The sequence below is a fragment of the Mus musculus genome, chromosome 10 (assembly GCF_000001635.26).
Source record: "Mus musculus strain C57BL/6J chromosome 10, GRCm38.p6 C57BL/6J".
NCBI classification, from domain to species: Eukaryota; Metazoa; Chordata; class Mammalia; order Rodentia; family Muridae; genus Mus; species Mus musculus.
Window position 1 is genome coordinate 102,805,343 of NC_000076.6, and position 15,564 is coordinate 102,820,906.

Genomic DNA, 15,564 nt, shown 5'->3' on the forward strand with positions numbered 1-15,564 from the left:
TTCATAATTCTACCATATCCTACAAAGTTTCATTAAAAACAAATCATGTGCAAAAATACAAACTAGTGGTCATTGTTGGGAATATTTATATATATATATATTGCAGCCAAAGAGACTATTCAGTCTATCTTAGTGCTTTAGAAAATGAAAACTCTAATGTCATGGCACTCGCTACTTTTCTCCATGTTCAGAGGAAGATTTACAGGACGGTCTCACATTGTTGGACCTCTTGTAGAAAAGCATAGACATGAAAGCAAAAGCTATTCTGAATCATTGCTTGTAAAGTTTATTCAATTAAAATATCATTGTACAAACCACACCTGTCTTGCTAAAATATTTATAGTACTTTTCTTCACATTCAATTTATTCTGTCTAGTTTTCCACTAAAATCTAGTGTTCTTCTTATTCATATTCTCATTTGTTCACATTTCAGTCAATCAATTGTCCATTATTTTGTTTACATATACTCCCTTTTACATAATGTATAGCATCATCTACATGATTATTTGCTTTAAAGTCATGAAAGATGGAAGACTGAGGAGGTCATAGAGAGCCACTGAGTAGTGCTGCTTTGCAGAGGCGACTGGTGATGGTGCAGCTATACAGGTGCAGTGGAGGTCCCAGGATATTGGAGATGTTAGACCATATGGCCACTCATCCTGAAGAGAGCCACTTGTGAAGAGGGGCTGGTTTATGACATCAGAGATGCTTTGTGTGCTCTGGATGGTAGTGCTCTGAAGAAGTCAGACTTCCTATGTTCTAAGGAACTCAGTAGATCATTGGGAATCTCATATGTCCGATACTAAGCTCTAAGATTTGAACTATCACTGTTAGATTTTTTGTGTCTGTTTTTATGGGATTGTATTTATGCCTAAGGTCTTCCTTTTGGGTATAAGACTGTTTAAGAATGTAACTTTTTAAAATAGGATCCCAAAGTTAAAGAGATTTTGGACTTTAAGACACTTTGAACTTTTAAAGGGTTGAAATTTTTAGAGACCTTGTGGATTATTTAAGGATAGGCTCTGCTTTATATTATGTTATTAACATGAGACTTTTAAGACAAGGGAAGAAAGGTTATGATGTTAAAACGATGTGTTTGTGTGGCAACTTGACAAAATGTGGTTTGTGAAGGTTAGTTTTAAGTGTTATCTTGCCACAAACTAAAATCATCTCTGAATAGAGTCTCAATTGAGAAAATGTCTAGATCAGTTTGTCCTACCTTAACTGTGTCCAAAGTCAATGCAGCAATTATTATATAGACTCTATACCTATATCTGTATATATCTATATCTATATCTATATCTATATCTATATCTATATCTATATCTACATCTACATCTACACCTACATCTATATATTCAGTTATACCTGTTCTTTTTAATTATTGTAACAAGCCATCATAAATTTGGAGATCTTAAACAATCCAGGAAGACACTTCTGCAAACTCAGAGGCTCTTTTTGTCTCAGTTATATTTATTTGAGATGAGAACATGTCAGCATGGCTGATTCTTTCTAGAGTCTCCAAGGGAAAATTTATCCTTTGTCTTTCCCAGCAATAATAAGTCTCCTCCTCTGTGTGTGTGAGTGTGTGTGTGTGTGTGTGTGTGTGTGTGTGTGTGTGTGTTGAGTGTGTGCATGTGAACATGCTTGTGTGTTTGTAATTCAGCATTATCAATTACTACAATTGTTCCAAAAGCAGTCAGTATATGACTGCAATGTGTCATATGAAAATATATACAAGATGATTGTCAGATATTTATGGAAGATCACCTTTTCTAAATTGGATACTGCAAGCACTAAGCATTAAGCATTCTCTAATATCTTTCTACTATGTATAAACCCTACATAGTCCTCAAGACTTACAGCTACTACAAGAAAAAAAGTCTGCTTTCTTTAAGTGTAAGTCTTTATGGGTTGACCACACACTGGGACAGGCCCCACTTTCAATGATACCTGGACAACAAAAGCTGCACTCTATGAGGAAAGAAGAAAAATCAAAAGCAACAAAAGAATCTCAACGTTTAGTGGAAAGGAATGGGAAAATGGTATTGAGAGGAGTTTGGGAAGACAGTGAATTTCCTTACATTTGAGGGGGAAGAAAGAGAGAGAAAAAAGAACAAAGCATTCTGATGTATAATAAAATAACTTTGAGATCTCTTGACTAAAAGTTATGGGTTTATAGAAATAGGAAAACACATTTCCTCATTTGCATGTGTGCTCCCTCACCCACATACTTGTTTGTTTGGCACGCTTAGTGAATGAGTGCTTAAATATATGTATTTGGTGTTTCAATAAAAAGTTTAGCTAGTAAACAGTATTTTTGTTGTAAGCAGCTTCTTTTGGTTTTGCCCTGTTCATTAAAATATTTGTATTAAAATTTAAAAACAGGAAAACACATTACTGTTTAATTACAACACACAAGGTAATAAATCACTCTCTAAGGTCCTTATAATTTCTAGGAACAAATATTAATAATAACCAATGACTGTCACTACTCTTCTGTAAGTGGAACTGTACATAGAAATATATGAGAACAAGATAAGTTCATTTATATAAGAAATGAGTGTGGATATACAATCCTTATATATTTACAATAATAAACAAAAGTAAAAAACCCAAATACTCTTCAACCAACACACTGAATAAAACAGGAGTTGGGCACAAAGGCCTACGTCTATACCTCTAGCCAAGAAGGTATTAGCAATTGCAGATGCTTAGAGAGGAAAGAAGAGAGACAGAGACAGAGAGTCAGTTTTCTCTAAGTGTGTAATACTTGATACATCTCCAGCACTCTAATTGATGGCCACACATCCAATTACATCTACAAAACACAAATTGTCCTTGACAAGGGAAATAAATGGATGCAAACTTGGATAGGTAGGGAAGGGAAGAGTTGCAGGAAACCAGGAAAGAAGTAAAAATGAAAAAGACACATATGAAATTTTGAAAAAACTAATAAAATATTTTAATAAAATTACATATTCATTTAATGAAAGTGACACTCTATAGGGGAAAAATCAGGGAATTAAACTTTTTACACACACACAAAAATAGATAATATGAAAATTCTACATAAACTATTTTCCTTTGTTTAACATAGAAAATATCATACTTTTTGAAATTTATAACTGCAACAAATTTATTCAATAGTAATTAGGAACCCAAATAGCAAAGATAATTATTAGACAGTTGTTAAAATATGGATGTGGTAGTTAATGTTCTAATTTTTAATAATTTCCAGCACAGAGATTATACAGTTGGATGTATAGTAGAAAGCACTGTGCAGAGAAAATAGTCACACTGGATTGCTCAAGAAAAACCGAAATGACTATGTTAGTCTGGAAAAGAACCAAAATCTAGAAGATGAGAAATGATGACCAACCCATCCAACACTCTCAAGTCTTCTTCCTAAATTACTACCTTAAGAGATTATCTATGAGTCATTCCATACTCAGTGTTCTATCATATATCATCTTGAAGAGCTGTATACCCCATAGATAATTAGTTATACAGCTTTGGATAAGAGACTTTTAAACTATGTACCTCACTTTTGATATCTTAGTTAATACACCGTTTACTACAAGAAAAACTGGATCCTAGTGTGTAGCAAAAGCTTTATAATCTAATGTTTGTCATGTACAGAGGAAATATTTTTCTACAACATGCACATATATAATCATTCTGTCACAGTCTTTAAAACAGTGAACTAAAAGGATCTTATGATTACTCACAAGCACACTCACAGGTACATCAACCAATATAGGGATTATATCTTGTGTGCAACATATCTTACCAGATGATGAGGACTAGTCAATGACAGTGAAATCCAGCAAGTAACAAATGAATATATCTATCATGTGAGAAGGGCAGGAGAATACATAAATTAGGAATAATGCAATACCTATGCCTAAATCTGTCTTCCTAGAGAGTGCAGATTATATAGTTTTATGCCACATAATAATGTGGCTAGACATAGTTTCAGTCATATTAGCAAGAAGCTATGGAAATTTAGAAAATGGGGTAACTTCTCCTTAGGAAGTTAATATTTCCAAATACTTTTCAACTTACTTAAATATTAAGACATGATTTTTCCAATAACAAGTATAAACAAGCATATAGAGAACCTGACCAAGCTAAAATATTTACAGAGCATTCCAGGAGTAACCATGAAGAAAAGTAAGGGATGAATAGCTATACACTGAAGGTCGAACTTGTTTGTGATGGATGAACAAAGCCCTGGATAATTTATACTTCAAGGTACAAACATCTCTTATGTATAGAGAGGGCAATGTGGAGAATTGGAGCATTGGTCTAGAGATTATACGTAGGAATTTTCCTTTCTGCTTAAACTTGTGGTGACTTTCACTCTCCAAAAAAACAAACAAACAAAAAACAACAACATTCCCCCAAAACCAACCAACCAAAAACAACAACAAACCCCACTTTCATTTATGGAAGGGACTCTGGCAAAAGTGTCATAGGCCCAGAGCTCATCAATTTAGTATCTCGCGCAGATTTTATTTCCTTGCCTTATGTTTATGAATACCTGGAGGCCTGTTCTTTTCTGAAGGAAAATGAAGAGCAGTGGATGTGGGGAGGGGGAGGTAGGAGAGAGGACTGGGAGGAGTGGGGGAGGGGAGCTGTGGTTGGGATGTATTGTATGAGAGAATAGATAAAATAAACAAACAAATAAATAAATATTCTCTAAAACCACTTTTGCAGCTAAATCAAAACTATAACTTTAGCCAGATGTATTTAAAACTGATCTCAGAAGAGCAGATATTTTAGGTATAAAATACCAAGCTTATCTATATATTGTTTAGAACCTGATTGTGTGTGTGTGTGTGTGTGTGTGTGTGTGTGTGTGTGTGTGTACATTCATTATTCCTAAACAAAACTTCAGTCTGTTCAGTCTGCATAATGTTTTTGTGTATGTTTCCATCCGGCATTGGATAACCAATTGGTCTGTTTTTCCCTGGGGAAGACTACTTATTTTCATTTCAGCATTGCTTATCTGCCTGTAGGGCTGAGTATAGGCTTTTCCAAGTCTACTCTGCTATGTATGTTTATTGGTGTCCTTCTTGTGAAGCTCATACTTGAGTAGACATGTTGGTGAGACTTAATAGTGTGGCTTGCAGCATCACTAGCATACATTATCTCAGTTCAAATTTGCTGATCTTCTAGTTCTCACTATCTCCGACCCTCTTATCTACAGTGTACTATGACTCTTACCTTAGGGAAAGTTAATCTAAGCATTTGTCTTTATACCCACCAATAAAGTGTTGTCTTCACCTCTCATCAAGGAAACTTTTCTTTGCAACAGATAGAGAAGACTACAGAAAACCACAACCAATCAAAAAGCAGTGTTATAAAGCTAAATTCAAATAGATATAATTTTTCTTTAATTTTTGAGATTATAATATAGTTACATTGTTTCATTTCCTCCAACCTTTCTTCCACTGAAATCATACCACTTTATTTGTCTTCAAATTTATGATATATTGTTATGGTTTTGTGTTATGTGCATATATGTGTGTATATCGACATATATATATATATATATATATGCACACACACATATATGTGTGTGTATACATATACATATATTTAAATGAATATAAACATGTGCATATATTTCTAAATATAATATACTCAGTCTGCAAAATGGTACTTGTATATGTGCTTTCAGAGATGTTTGGCATTTTAAAAAGCAGTACTACAATGGCTTCTGAATTGTTGATCAAACCATGAAGATAAGAATCTTGAAAGCTACCTTCTAGAACATTTGAATTATTCCTTCTTCACAATTAACCTAAGAATAAGTCTTAAAATTTCCTCTCAGGAATCTAATAAATGAATTTACAATCCACAGGTATATGAAATCTCTTATTTGGCCAATATGATTCTGAATTTTGTGATGGGTGTGCCTTGGTATATAGTAATTAAATTATGATTAAGTCAATTTAGATGAATATCTCCCAGTGTTTTGTGTTTAACTTTGAACGCAATAACAGTATTAGTCATAGTACATACTAGGCACACCAAATTGCCTAATGAGGTATCTTTATTAACACATAAACATTGTAAACTATAATTTAGGAAAATGTAAACTTTGCAAAAGACATAAATCAAGCCATGTTGTCAGAGCTTCTCTAAAAATAGATGATGATTTTGTTTTTCCCTAAAAGTCATGTGCTTAAAGTACCATGGAATAATCTTTCAAATATATATGAGCTAAATTATCACAGACTAAGTTCCAGTACACAGAACATTACATTCATTTATGTACATTGTTGAGTATATGAGGAGAAGCAAGTTTCACTTTCCATTTAACTATAGAGTATCTTATTGCCTATTTTCTAAATCAATGGGTTCCTGTCCTTTCGCTTTTGAATATAGAGGCCAATGACATAACCAGCTTTGTGTTTTTCATAACTCATAGTCAGTGAAGTATTTTTGTAACTGTCACACATGCAGCTGGTTCCCATTTAGCCAAAACAATAAAAATACATTATTCAATGCTATAGGTAATAGATGGCTATGCAGATAAGTAAATACTCACTGAACTTTGAAATTCATTTATTTACATTCGTGATGGGAAATCCTCAATTTTTATTAAAAAATGCATTTTCCATTCATTTTTTACCTGCCAGGTTTTGAAAAACAATTATGCCTTGTCCTGTTCATTTGAACATAGTTTATAATCACATGTAGTTTGCAGTAGCTCAAGGTAAAATAAAATTTAAAACCAGACATTATCTCTATTTTTCTACTATTATCCCAGGGACAGGGAGTGTGTTCATTAGTGGTTTATATTTCATGTCATCAGGCAAAGTAAACAATTATAAACATACCCTGTTACATAAAATTAAACTCCAATAAAAGACCAATATTAAATGATCTGTCTCCTTGGGGCTACTTTACAGACTAGTAGAATAAATAGATATATCAGTGTTTGGGGGCTTCAGTACTTCATACATTATACATGTTTTCCAGAATGGTAAGACCAACAATTCATGAAGCGCAATGTAACATAACTACAAAAACTCAGAACAAAATATTTTACTACTAATACTAAATATTATGCAAAAAATATATTTATTGCAATCAAAATTATGCTTAAAAATAAAAACAACCCAAAGGATTAAAATCATCTTATCTTCAATTCTTCAGGTTTGCACTTAAGCTTCAGAATTGAGATGCTGGCTGTCTCACCAGCATAACAAGAAATAGTAATGGTGCTCTCTAGTTTAGTTCCAGGGACTACTTTCCTTTTATAAAACTTAAATCCAAGTAGTACAACATGAGATGCAAAAAGTGCCTAATGATAGGCTCTCATTCCATCATTCTCAAAAGATGTCTCACAGAGGCAGGCCAGAGTTAAGGACATGATCAATGACTCAGAAAGTGCTAGCAGAAAAACCTTTACCTGAGCTTTTACAAAGATCTGACCCTAGAAGAAATAATGTACATTCCCAGAAAAATAACTCTCAATTCAGGTCTGACTGTAGAGAGGGAGAGGCAGAAGCTGAGAGGCAAATGGGGACATAGGAGCAGAGCTAAGTGACAATAATGGCCCACTTAGAGGGAAACTCTAAGAAGAGAGTCACTCACCATTCTGCTTTTCACCCAATACTGAGTTCTGTAACATGCTTTACTGCCCTTGATGCTATATCCAGATTATATTTTTGAATATTATGTTCACCTTCGAAAACATACTGTACCATTGTGGGAGATAAGGCACAGTTGTGTTTCTATAATATGCTGACACTGACTGTTAATTTTTTCTCACTTGCTTCATTTATTATACTGAGTCCTGGGCAAAATCCCCAAAAGGAAATGTCAACAAGCTTACAACATTTGCTCTTCAATACATTTCCAATACTAGGAAATTCAATAACCTGTTCAATAGTGTTTTCAAAGGACAGCAAGGCTTCTGGAAGTTACAGTGTTATACAGGAGTTCAGCGTTGTATGGTTTGTTTCCCTTAAAAGGCAATTATCTCAGACTTATCATTAGATTTTGTTGCAATATTTTCCCTGAAATTCTCTAAAGAAGCTTAACTCCAGCTGCAGAGGAAAAACAAATGAGAGAAGTGAAGGATGGGGACAAAGAAAATATGCCAGTGACCAGGTCAGCAGCACAGAGTCCCAAGAAAGGCAGTGAAGGGATATGGAGTCAGCAATCAGGACCACAGCTTTTTAATCTTTGGCAACTCTGTCCAAAACTCGTTATTCTAAGGCCAAAACCCAAGTTGCTGGCTTCTGGTAATAGACTCCTGCTAGCAACAGCAGGGAATTAAGAGAAAAAGAGGCTTAATTTCTAGGGTTCTTTTCTCTCTGCCCAAGGATCTAGCTCTGGCCTCGCCAGAGGCTTGGAACTCATTAACACTTCATGAAACAGCGCGCGCGCACACACACACATACACACACACACACACACACACACACACACACACACACACACACACACACACATTTGGTAGATGGAGCTGAGCCTCAAATGCCATACGCATACATTTTGGCTGGATGGGACAGCGCTCCCACGTCACCACTTTATTTCTTCTCTCTGGCCTTTTTATACCTTCTTAGACAAAAGTTCTTTAGAAAATTACCTCATATATAAAATGTTACACAGACGGGTTGATGCAGAGGATGCTGATAGTAAATTCAGTGTTTTATTCTATAATCTCATTATAAGGTCAAAGCAACAGCTTTTCATGGCATCCGATCACAGTGCAAACCAGTGGCTTCTTCGTCTTGGATCTGTCCTAGGATGAATGTTTTTCGTTGATCACAAATTTGTCCCAAACCTATTTCTCTTCTCAGTGTAATTATGAAGGCTCATTGTATCCATCCCTGCTTATGCAACCTTTACTTAATATTCTATGAGGGTGCACATTCGATTCTTGATTCTAATTTCACTACATCTTTCTAGCAACACAACTAAAACCATCTCCTGAAGTTTTCTCCTTAAAATTACTCAAATCAGATCAGGAATTCTATAAAGTCATTAATTGATCTAAACAGCATTAATTCATGAAAGTTTGTCTTCATGTTGACCTGACCAAGAAGGTGTGATGATGTTCAGGAATGATTGGGCCATGTAATTGTGACGGGAAGGACATATCAGTATCAAGAACCAATTCTAGGATGCAATTTCTAAAGACCCTGCATTCTTAGAGCTCACCCAATGCACCCCAAGTAAAATGGTGGGCCATCTTCAAAAACCTCATTTCATGCCTTTAGCCTTTCCTAGATGGCTTCTGACAAAATTATGTTAGGTTTTGTCCAGAATATGAAAAGCTTAGATCTCTTCCATCTTCATTTGGCATTCTTCACAGATTTTACATAAAGCACTCCAAGAATTGACAAACAAAGATGTCAAGAAAGGCTACGACACACAGTTAACTGTACATGCAGATTCTTTCAAAATTATAATAGAAGACATTTTGTAATTTTTTTTTTGAGTTTTACAATTCCCTAGGCCAACAAGAACAATCTGAAATGGTGTCATTGCTTTTCCTAAACTGCTGGTGTATTTAAAGAAAGACATCAAGAGGCCGGGCAGTGGTGGTGCATGTCTTTAATCCCAGCACTTGGGAAGCAGAGGCAGGTGGATTTCTGAGTTTGAGACCAGCCTGGTTTACAGAGTGAGTTCCAGGACAGTCAAGGCTACACAGAGAAGTCCTGTCTCTAAAATCTAAGTAGATATTTCCACTTTAAAAAAAAAAAAGAAAAGAGAAGAGAAGAGGAGAGGGGAGGGGAGGGGAGGGGAGAGGGGAGGGGGAAGAGGGGAGGGGGAGGGGAGGGGAGGGGAGGGGAGAGGGGAGGGGAGGAGAGAGGAGAGGAGAGGAGAGGAGAGGAGAGGAGAGGAGAGGAGAGGAGAGGAGAGGAGAGGAGAGGAGAGGAGAGGAGAGGAGAGGAGAGGAGAGGAGAGGAAAGGAAAGGAAAGGAAAGGAAAGGAAAGGAAAGGAAAGGAAAGGAAAGGAAAGGAAAGGAAAGGAAAGGAAAGGAAAGGAAAGGAAAGGAAAGGAAAGAAGGGAAGGGAAAGGAAAGGAAAGGAAAGGAAAAGACATCAAGACCTGGCATATGGATGTAAACTCTTTTGACCTGGCATATGGATGTAAACTCTTTTCAGTTTTCTCAAAGAGGGTTTAACCTAAATGGTTCCATAACAGTGTGGTGATTTGAAGTAGCTCCATAGGTTCATGTGTTTAAATGTTTTGTCTCCAGTTGAACTACTTGGAACAGATTGGGTGGTAGGGTCTTGTTGGATATGTGTCATTAGCAGTTTCCAAAAACTTGTACCGTTTCCAGTTCCAGTTGGTCCCCCACCCCCTGCTTCCAACTTTCTTTTTTTTTTCCATTTTTATTAGGTATTTAGCTCATTTACATTTCCAATGCTATACCAAAAGTCCCCCATACCCACCCACCCCCACTTCCCTACCCACCCACTCCCCCTTTTTGGCCTTGGCATTCCCAACTTTCTAATAATACGTAAGCTATCAGCTATTGCTCTAGCACTATGGTTCCTCATCTCTTGCCCTTTTCCTTTCCATGATGGTCATGGATTCTACTGCATTCTGGAATTATGAGCCCCAATTAAATGCTTACTTTATAAGTTGTCTTGGTCATGATGTTTTGTCAAGGTAATAGAAAATTAGAGAAGACAACATACAAAAGACAGGGCATCCTACAGCTATGGATCCTCAGCCTCACAATTCTGGTTGTTGAGTGGAAAAGGTCCTTGAGGACTCAGCCACAGGGTAGATGGGTACTGATAGGAAAGCTTGTATCAGTTGACATTTGTAAGTTTTGTGTTTCAGATGCAAGAATCCTGTACAGACCTGGGTCTAGGTGGGCTTCATTTTAAGATGTTATTTTAAAGCTAAGAAATATCAGGAAGAAAGCCCAGAGAATGCACAGCTGGAAAACACACAAACACTTTCTATGTAAATAAATCAATACACACATAAGCAAACAAGCAAATAAATAAGTAAGTAAATAAATAAATAAATAAGGTAATGAACCCTAGATTCAGTAGAATATAGGATTAATATTTAAAATTTATAGTCTTTTACAGGTGAAAGATAGGCTACATATATAGTTTAATTGTGTCTAAATGGGCAGGTTCACTCTTTTCTCATACATAATCATACCAGAACTTGGGCCAACGTCCCAGTTGATGCATAAGGTGAAAACACTATAGTAATTGATAATATTAGGTCTTCTTTAAAATGTCATTATTGATGAGCTATTTCCCTGCCAGTGAAATGGGCATATCCAAGCCAGGTTAGATTGCATTAAATGCAGGTTTATCCAGAAGCTGCTCATCTGTGAGTTACTGACCCCAAAGACCAAGGCCAGGGAAGTCACCAAGTGAGAGGAGAGAGGAGAGGGGGAAGAGAGAGAAAAAGCAACTTATCCTTCTCAGGTCTCTGGTCATGTGGACAGCTAACCTGAATGTAGCTTGACAGATAGAGAACAGGCAACTAGCTCCTCACCCTAAGGTAATCCACCCCCCTGCAATTTATTATTGAATTTATTGACTAGTTAAAACTACCAAATGTCTGATTAGAAAAGCGAACAGGTTTGCCTTGTTCACAGGCTTCATGATAAAAGGTAAACAGGTTTCAGATGTACCCCTCTGCTCTTCCTTTATCTAACGTGACTCCCTTTTCAATCAATGACTGTTCCCAGTGATCAACACCCATGTCTCATGGTCAATAATTGCATAGGAAAAGGTATAAGGTTTGAAGGTAAAAGTGTATGCAGGTCTAAGAAAGTGTTTGAAGGTCTAGGAACATGAAAGATGTTGGTAACACAAGTTAATGAAGGTTAGAGAATGTGTAAAAAATCTTAGAGGGTGATAGGAAAATGACTTATCTTTTTGTAAACTCAAGAAGATTTGATGGGCGTGGTGGCGTACACCTTTAATCCCAGCACTTGGGAGGCAGAGGCAGGCGGATTTCTGAGTTCGAGGCCATAAATAAATAAATAAATAAAAGATTCTTATGAGCTTCAGGAAATCCATTTCCCACACTCAAGTGACCTTAGGATAAGTATTGTCAATTAACAGCCTGTTTCCTTCCCTGCCTAACTCTTTGTGAGGATAGGCTGTATCCCCCTTTTGTTGGTCCTTGGACACCCCACTCCTCAGAACATGCATCCAGGACAGTTCCAAAGTAATGACCCACAGATGTTCCAGCCCAGCCTCACAGATTGCTTCAACTGAGCCTGCAACACTCCTACCCACAGATGATCCCCCACAGCCTGGATAGCAGTAAAACAGCCAGCTCTTCTCAGGCTTGGCCAACATTTTAGCTTTTTTATCCCTCACCACATAACGGCACCCCAATATCAGTAGGAAGTAGTCATAGATGATTGCTTTGCCCCTTATTCATTATCAATAAAAGTTTGGAATGTTTGGACTGAAGTGCATATTTTGCATATCAATGTAGACCTGGCCTCCAGGTTCTTCCAGCATTCCTCAGTCCCTACTTGGCATACCCTGCCACTATTGCATCTCAAATATTGAGGGATTCTGTTCAGGTTATCATTTCGCAAACTTCTTTGGGCATGGATCGTAGTTTCAACATCTTTGCTCAGTTATTCTTAAATATAGATGTTGAGATTTTGTTTAAAAATAATTGTTCTGTGAAAGTAAATCCATAAAAAATTCTAGTCTTGTGTGCTTTTCACCTCATTGTTGTGAGAAAAACACAGACTGACTCATTTTTGTTACCTTTAACAAAACCATTTTCAAAAAGTTTGATCTTTTCTATTTTTCCCACCTTTTCTGTTTAATAAATGAATTCTCCCCACATTTAACTAGTTTACTTAGTTAAGGTTCCATTGTTTTGAAGAGACACCTTAACTATGGAAACTCTTATAAGGGACAACTTTTAATTGAACTGGCTTACAGGTCCTGAGGTTCAGTCCATCATCATCATGAATGGAAGCATGGCAGAATTCCAGCAGACATGGTGCTAAAGAAAGAGCTGAAAGCTCTAGCATCTGGATCAGAAGGTAGTCAGAAAAAGACTTACTTTTCCACACTGGACAGAGCTTCAAAGCCCACTCCCACAATGATACACTTCCTGAAACAAGGCCACACCTCCTAACAGTACAACTCCCTTTGAGCCAAGAATATTCAAAACACCACACTGGTTATATTTTTTCTAGTAGTAGATGACATATACTGTATTTTACAACACTGGCATCTTAAAATCTAAATCTCCACAGAAAAATGAAATCCCAAATGCTTTTGTGTTTCTTACCTATATCTGTCAAGAACACTTCTACAAATCTAGAGCTTTCTATCACAGTACTTACTGCATAGTATATTACAACTGGTCATATTTTAGTAAGGAATTGTCTTAGCCACATGATTTCTTCTACATTTACAAAGAATTAAGAGAATTGCAATTTACTAGACTTCCTTACAGAATCCCAACATATGCTCATAAGTCTTGATGGTTATTCCTGGTTGTCAATTTGACTACATCTGGAATGAGCTACAATCCATAAATTGAGGGCACACCTGGATCCAGATCTTGAGTCTGGAAGACACAGACTTCTGACCTGGATCTTGACATGGAGATCTTGAGGCACGGTGGCCTTAAAAAGCTAAGGCCACTCGGTAAGGTAGTGCATCCCTTAATTCTCCAGAGATGTGGCAGCAGGGCGTGTGAGTTCAAGGCCAGCCTGGAACAAAGCAAGTTCCAGATCCAGTCATGGTGGTACATAACTTTAATCTGAAAGACACCTTCTGCTGGAAGCCTCCATAAGTGCATCAGAGGAAAGAAGACTCACTCTTCTTTGCATGATACACGTAACACATACTTGCCAGCGCTTCTGTTGGAATCTGCTTCTTCAGAATTCCAACTTACAGAGAGGACCAGCTGAGACAACTAGCCTTGTGAGACTGAGAAACAGCTAGATTTTTGAACAGCTGCCCCTTGTTGGGTTAGTTGGACTGCAGACTGTAAATCAATAAAATAAATTCCCTAAATATATCAAGACGACTCTCCAAGGAAAGCGGGGAACTTCTATGTGCCCACAGAACCAAAACTGGCCTTTGTCATCAGAATCCGAGGTATCAATGGAGTCAGCCCAAAGGTTCGGAAGGGTCTGCAGCTCCTTCGTCTTAGACAGATCTTCAATGGCACCTTTATTAAGCTCAACAAGGCTTCAATTAACATGCTGCGGATTGTGGAACCATACACTGCATGGGGGTACCCCCCTGAAGTCAGTAAACGAGCTCATCTACAAGCGAGGCTACGGCAAAATCAGCAAGAAGCAGATTGCCTTGACAGATAATTCCTTGATTGCTCGGTCTCTTGGTAAGTTTGGCATCATCTGCATGGAGGTTCTAATTCATGAGGTCTATACAGTTGGGAAACGCTTCAAGGAAACAAATAACTTCCTGTGGCCCTTCAAATTATCTTCCCCAGGAGTTGGAATGAAGAAAATGACAACTCACTTGGTAGAAGGTGGAGATGCTGGCAACAGGAAAGACCAGATAAACAGGCTTATTAGAAGGATGAACTAAGGTGTCACCCATGGTATTTTTGTAATCTGGTCAGTTAATAAACAGTCACAGCTTGGCAAATTGACGATCCCTAATATATATATATATTATCAAGATATATATATATATATATCAAGATGATCCCTAAATTCTGTGGCTCTAAAGAACCCTGAATAGTACAAGTCTCACATTGGATAGGGTTTCCAAGGTGAATAGCTTTTTTTCCTGTTCTCTTTAAGGAACATATTTGGCATGTCTTCTGTTGGTATTAAGAATAGCACTTCTCAACTTCATGTAGCAGTCATACACTGGTTTTCTTCCTATGCCACCATTTCCTTTTTGTCTACATATTCTGAGGTCTTTTAAACACATTTTCAAAATGTGTTTTAATTCTGCTATTCAAATTAACTTTGGTGGCTTCAAATTTTATTGAAAACGGCAAGAAAATAACATCTCATTTTTCGTGTTTCCTCTTATGTAAATGGCTGATTGGGTCTATGAATTTTAACAACTGAGCCAAAGGATGTGAATAAGCAGTTTGTCTAAAAGGTGTTACCATGATGAATTTGTAGCTGATGGAATGTTTTCTATTACCTAGCATACATATATATACTTTACTTCTCCCATCAATACCCCATTATCTCAGATCCTGAGATGCATACTTATGGAGAAACCATGCTAATTAAGGTTGAATTCTACCATTATCTAGATAGCCTTCTGAACTTGGCACAAAATGTCTTACTCCCTTTGCCAGCAGGGCTTCTTCTCTGACCTGTCTCCAGGGTTTATAAGCATGTACTACCAAAACTAATTTATGTATACTGGAGATTGAATCTTGGTCCTCACAAATGATAGCCAAGCACTGTACCAATCAAGCTATAGCCTCAGACCCCAGTCCTCCTACCAAAGTTCAATTGTCTTACCTCACATAGCATAAATTCAATCAAGCAATCTCCCACATTTATGTTTTATGGGTACAGAAGAAAGTTTGGGGAACAAGCAAGAAACCCCACCCCACAAACTTAAACA

The 15,564-nt window shown here is 37.0% G+C and overlaps 1 pseudogene; it reads left to right on the forward strand.

Moving 5' to 3' along the window:
• Gm5175 overlaps nt 1–14,620 on the forward strand; it is a 53,983-nt pseudogene extending 39,363 nt beyond the window's left edge.
• Nucleotides 14,621–15,564: the final 944 nt, after the last annotated feature.